The sequence below is a fragment of the Prionailurus viverrinus genome, chromosome D1 (assembly GCF_022837055.1).
Source record: "Prionailurus viverrinus isolate Anna chromosome D1, UM_Priviv_1.0, whole genome shotgun sequence".
Lineage (NCBI taxonomy): Eukaryota > Metazoa > Chordata > Mammalia > Carnivora > Felidae > Prionailurus > Prionailurus viverrinus.
Window position 1 is genome coordinate 56,105,299 of NC_062570.1, and position 6,616 is coordinate 56,111,914.

Consider the following 6,616-nt stretch of genomic DNA (forward strand, 5'->3'; position numbering starts at 1 on the left):
TTCTTGTGGTAAATTGTTTTTTCAAAAATATCTCCTTCACAATTGAAGAATGTAGGTTTTTGGTTTGTTTTTTTTGGGGGGGGGTGGTATATGGCTTACTACGTGGGGTATATAAAAGGTTCTTTAATAACTAAATAATAAGCTTCATCTAACTGATGTTTTTTAATATTATATGCTGTATGACCCTGTTACAAATTTTCAGGGTTTGTGTAATTGTTGATGGCTAAAATGTAAACACGTGAATATAATTGCAGAGATGTCATTGGATTATGTTGGGATCCTTAGTGTTATATTTGAGTTTCAGAAAATGGAACGGGGTGCGTTTGCAGAGTGCAGGTCTTAATGATAGCTGGAAGTGCATTTGCCTGTCGTGCACAAGGCTGGTGGATGTGTCAAAGCAGGACACATTACTCGTGCAGGTTATAAAAAAGATAACAGAGTTTATCTTATAGTCAGAGCTCTAAGAGGTGCCTCTGTCTTTGGTAGAAAGAATTGATCAGGTTCATGATGGCAGGATGACAATGAAGGAAACAGAGCCGGCCTTCTAATACCTGATTCTAGTACTTAGGATATTTCAGAGTGGTGTGACCTTGGTAGATTTTTTAACCTGGGTATGTTTCCTCAACTATAAAAACCACATTCGCGGGGTGCTTGGCTGGCTCAGTCGAAAGAGCACGCAACTCTTGATCTTGGGGTTGTGAGTTCAAGCCCCACTTTGGGTATTGGGTATAGAGATTTACTTAAATAAAAACTTAAAAAAATAATAAAAATAAAAACCACACTTATTTATAGTTATGCCATGAAGGGTAGATAATTTATCATCAGTTACCTGTGGCTGCTTGGCAACATCCCAAAACTTAGCAGCTTAAAAAAACCAGTTCATCTCGTTTCTCAGTTTTGTGGCTTGGTTGAGTGGTTCTTTTGCTAGTGTCATGTGGGTACTGTGCATTCTGCTGGCAGATTGGCTGGGGGCTGGGTGGAACAGCTGGGCCTCTCCATATGGTCTTTTACCTTGGGCTTAGGGCATAGTGGTCTCAGTACCAAGGAGGCAAAGGCAGGAGCTTCAAAGCCTGAGCTCAAGAACTCACAGAACATCACTTTCACCACATTCTTTTGGTCACAGGAGGTCATGAGGCTGGCCCAGATTCAAGGCGTGAGGAAATCGGCTCCTCATCCTGAAAAGACAAGCTGCAAAATGCAGCCCTGTTTGCAGTCTGCCATAATCATGTATGCAAAACAGCCATGCAACAAGCATTGGTCAAGCTTTTAAGGTGCCCATCATTTGTTTTTATAATCTGTATATTCTCTAAATTAATTTGGGAGTGTAGTGAAAGCCCCCAAACCCTAATTTATTAAATGCATTTTTACAAACTCTGGGTCTTTGAAGATAGATGGAGTCATTGGGTCACATAAAACTGGGATTGTCGTTTTCGCAAGATTAGATAGAAAGTTGTGGGTGTTGTGACCACTTATGAATTAATATGAATATTCCACAAATAATCAGATGAATGCCGACTGTGTGCCAGGCTTAAGGGCTGCGCTTTCTCACTCACTGGCACTTGCAGTCTTGAGTTGCAAGTACAAGTTACAGAGAAGTACAGTTGTACTTATTTGTAACTATACATAAACACACTTTAGAGAGTTAAGTGAATCGAATTTATTAAAATTAAAAGTAAAGAAGACAGGCCATCTATAAAAGCATGTGCAGTTTTTTAAAAAATGCTGTATTCAAACAGTTGGCAAAATATGCCAGAAAATAGATTTAGATTTAAGATTCAGCTAATCTAACTGGAAGAATTTTTGCTTTTGACATGTCCACTCACATTTTTGGGAAAGAAAAAAAGTTAACATAGTTGAAGCCTAACTAGGATGTGTTACCTGAAAAATGAGAGCAAACACTTTATTAGTAATTTTGTGTCATTTTTATTTAATTCTTAACAAAAACCCTGAGATAAATAGTAATTGTGTTGAAAGAGACCCTTCTTGAGGCCAGTCCCTCTGCAGTGACTTAATTGGATCTAGTTTTGTATAATTTTAGGGACAGCTACTTTTTAAGTGCTATTGAAAGTGAGTGATTCATAAAGCAGGAAAGTTGTACTTGCAGTGTTTATTAATATTTATATGATACCTTAGAGCTTACAGAGCACTGTGACTATATCATTCAAGTTCTCCGAAAAAAGCAACTTATTATCCCCATTTTTCGGTTGAGCAGTCAAGCTCACAGAGGTAAATGAATTGCCCCAAATTATATAGCTAATAAGTTGCCATAGCCAGATATTTCAATCCTTCAATCTTAAAATTGATTATGAAAGCCACTTCATTCTTATGGTTTATAAAAGAAATATTTGCCTTAGGAATAGGCTTCTTTTATGTTCCTGCTTTATCCATTGCCAGCTTTCAGCACAGCATCTCTAGAATGTGCTCATTATAGTCAACATGGGTTCTTTGCAAAAAAAAAAAAAAAAAAAAAAAAAAAAAAAAAAAGCCTGAAACTTCTGAGACTTCACAAACTGGGTGTAGAAATGCTGCCACCTTTGTTTGGCTGCCAAGACACTACCACAAAGGACTGTAGATCCAGGTCCATTTATTTCACAAGAGTGGGTGCAGCTGTCTTCTTGCTGTAATCAAATGCTCCTCTGTAGCCAGCTTTTTGTGGCCAGAAAAAGCAAAGTAATTTTTAGTACAGATTAGCATAAAAATCTCTACTAGATCGGTTTCAGGAAACAATTACTGGCTTAGAAACAACAATAAGTGTGATCTATAGGTTGGTTAAAATGGCAGTTAGTTTCCAGACTTTTTTAAATGCCCTTTATTTCTCACCATGAATACTATATAAATAGAATACACTACCTGCCACTGTATTTGGTTTCGTAAATTATTTGGACAGGGTGAACAACAGACTTCAAAACTAAGTAGAGGTAGTAAATCTGCCCTTTTTAATGAGTTTGAATTTACAGTAGTAGTTTAAACATCTGGAAATTTAAAGTCTTAATTCATTCCAAATGTTCAACAAGGATCTATTGCAAAGAGGATATTGTAATGGGGGTGGGGGGATCAAGAAAACGACTATTGACTCAATTTGAAGCCTTTCTAGTTTTCTGCATATACATTAATCACATAAAACTTGGGAGGCTGACAGTTCAAAAAGGTAGAGATGGACCCAGATATCTAAGTTGGCATGCTTATAGAAGAATAATTTTTAAGAGAGGGCAGTTGTAACAAGGATGAGGTTTTAAGTGCTGTTATTATCTAAGATATGGCCAGATAGTGCTGCTGTGTTCTATTTTTCTTCCGGATGTGAGGTGGGCTTTTTATAATTGTTATTTAAACTGGACTGAGGGGACTCAAATCCTGTGACTTATAAATTGTAATTTTGATTAATGCATTTTGTAATCCAAGAATCTGGTCTGCAGCCAGCACCTAGCATGAGACCAAGCATTCATTTAGTGCACACTTCCTGAGCCCCTACTGGTTGGTCATTAGGTGTTGGTTTGATTTTCTTATGGCAAAACGGTTGTGGCCACAGGAGGATCAGTAGTCCTTGTCTGTGGCAGCTGCTGCTAACTGTTCGTCCTATGCCAGTGCTGTGCTGAAGCACTTTAAACTTACCCAACCTGTGAAAAAGGTAATATTATCCCCCCTTTTTTTCAGGTGAAAACCTAAGGATTAGAAGGTTACGTGGCTAGTGAACATTTGAACGAGGATTTCAGCGTGATGTAAAGATTTACAAATCTAATTTGTTGTCTCTTATAGTTTGCTTTTCATGTTAATTTTCAAATTCTGTCTTGAATGCCTGTAGTGGTCAATCTTTTTAGCCCCAGGCATGAGGCTAGGTGTCATGGATACAAAGATGAATGAAGTGGAGCCCATGCCTTGGATGCAAAGGTAAATAAGATTGATCCCATACTTCGGTCAGCTGAGTCACCTGGGGAAGCCAGACCTGCAAGTCAGGATCTGCCAGGAACTAGGCTAAAGGTAGGGTATTGGTATAATTGATCATCCCATCCAGAGCACTTTTGAGAGTATAAGGAGGCACTTTTAATAGTTGTGCCAGATAAACCGGGACTCTCCAGAGCAAACCAGGACTTACGGTCACTCTAGCTAGAGGAAAATCCACGGTGTGAGTGGAGCCGACTGGAGGAGGTGATGCCCCAGGTACACTTGGAGTGCAAGGTGTGAGACCTGTTCTCGTCTCTGGTCATCACCCTCACACCCTTGCTGTTCGCTCTTCAGACCTCAGCTTAGATGACACTTTTCTGGAGGCTTCTGGTCCCTGAAATCTGAGTCAAGTGACCCTTACATGTGCTCCCAGGCTTGCCTGGCTCTTCTATTAAATGTAAGCCCTGTGAGAACCTGTGTGATTTCTACATGTCTCCCTGTTTGAGGCTAAGAGAAGACAGTAGGGAACAGCCTTTGCAGCAACCTATAAACACAGCAATGTTTGTTTTCCCACATATTGCCTCCTTGGATTGATAATGGTATATAAAACTAAGCCAGCTTCACCAACAATTGCCAGTAAATCCAGTTGGAATAGGTTTGGAGCCGCTGAGAAATTGACATTTGTTAAGAGTAGACCCACCTTTGAAAATTGTGTGTACATGGGACTACATGACTCTAAATGTTTTTAGATTAGTCCCTCGCTTCTCAGGGAAATGTGACTTGTTATCTTAGTATTAGAAATATATCTATACAGTTGACCCTTGAACAACTCAGGGATTAGGGGCACTGGCTCCCCTGCACAGCTGAAAATTGTGTATAACTTTAGGCTCTTCAAAAACTTAACCAGTAGCCTCCTATCGACCGGAAGCCTTACTGATAACATAGTTGATTAACACATATTTTGTATGTTATATGTTGTTATGTACTTTATTCTTACAATAATACCTAACTTTATCTTATCTTTTTGGTATTTCTAGGCTATGCAGTTCATCAATGAATTTTTTCAAATTGCCTCAAACCTCCAAAAAAATTTCCCAATATACTTATTGAAGATAATCCACTTGTAAGTGGACCTGTGTTCAAACCTGTGCTGTTCAGAGGTCAACTGTTAGGTTCTTCATTTCCCCTCAAAAAACAGTAGATAATCATTGTGATATTCAGTATCCTATTTCAGGCTTTCAAGATATCTGATGAAGACAGTACTTCTTCCTCAAACCAGTATCACACATGTTAAACTGTTAAAATCTACATGGCAGTAGAGTTTTAGAGCCGGAAGGAGTTTGGGAAACTATACAGACAAACTCTTATTTTACACAGGACTGGACAGGGCATCTTGCTCTGGATGATGCCCTCAGTGGTGGCAGAAGCCAAGGGAGAACAGAAGTGTTCCTACAGTGTTGTGCTCTGCCATGCCACACAGACATAAGATGGAGAGCCTGAGAGAATCATTTCTTGGCAGGTGAGCAGTGTCCACCCTTTAAGCTGTTACTAATGTAAACAGTAATCCCATAAGTATGTCAGCTTTATAGGAGATTTATTAAGCAGGCCAGGATCTGGGGTTAGTTTGTGTTACTATAAAATTTTGATTTAAAAAATATTTGGTATTGCTTACATCTTATTTGGCAAATTCCTATTCTTGGTGTGATTATTTTTCTTTAGAAGAGTACATGTGGTTGGAGTATGGGTTTACAAAGCCTTTTTCCTAAAAAAAAAAAAAAAAAAAAAAGTTGAAAGCTTTCCTTATGATTGCATTTTGTGGGATTTGGGCTTCGTTTTAATGAGAGCAGCTACTATGTATTGAGCACTTACTCTGTACCAAATATCATCTTAGGTACTTTGTATGCATCATACATTTAGCCTCACCATAATCTGATGCAGTAGGTGTTGCTGTCCTCATTTCATGGGTGCCAAAGTGACTTGTCCAAGGCCATTCAGTGGTGGAGTGGGATTAAACACCAGCTGATTCTGGTAGACTGGGTTGCTCCTCAGAGTAGAAGTATCCACCTTTTAAAAAATGTGTGAAAATATGTGAAAAGACTTGGAGAAAAGTACGTCAAAATACTAACGATTAACTCTTGGTGGTGGGCGTATGAGGAATTACGAATTTTTCTTTGGCATCTACTGTTGTCCAAATTTTCTATAATGTGTATGTTTTTCCTATCTCAGAAAAGATTAAGTAGCATTCTGGAAAAGAACATTTGAATTTCAAAAGCACTTACGTGAAAACATTTTTCTTGCAGAGGGTTTGTTACTACTTTTCCAGTTGCTTTTAACACACATCATGCCAGGCATTGTGCCAGGCATTTTTGCTACAAAGATAAGATACTGACACTGGGGGCAAGTTGTTAGGCTGCTGATTCTTAAGGTCCAGCTCAAGCGCCACTATAGTGCACCCTCACCTTTTGCCCCCAGTTACTTCTTAACCACCTCTGCTGTTGCCACTGTAGTTCAAACCACCATCAGCTCTCTCGCTCGCTCTCTCTCTCTCTCTCTCTCTCTCTCTCTCTCTCTCTCTCTCCCTCCAAGTTTGTGTTACAGCTACTAGCCAGAGTGATCCTGGACCTCCTCTTCTCAGGGCCTTCCAGTGGTCTTAGACCAGAATCCAAGCTCCAACTGGGACTGGATGTACGTGATCTGGTCCTCTGCCAACCTCTGGCATCTCCTACTCTGGTTCTTG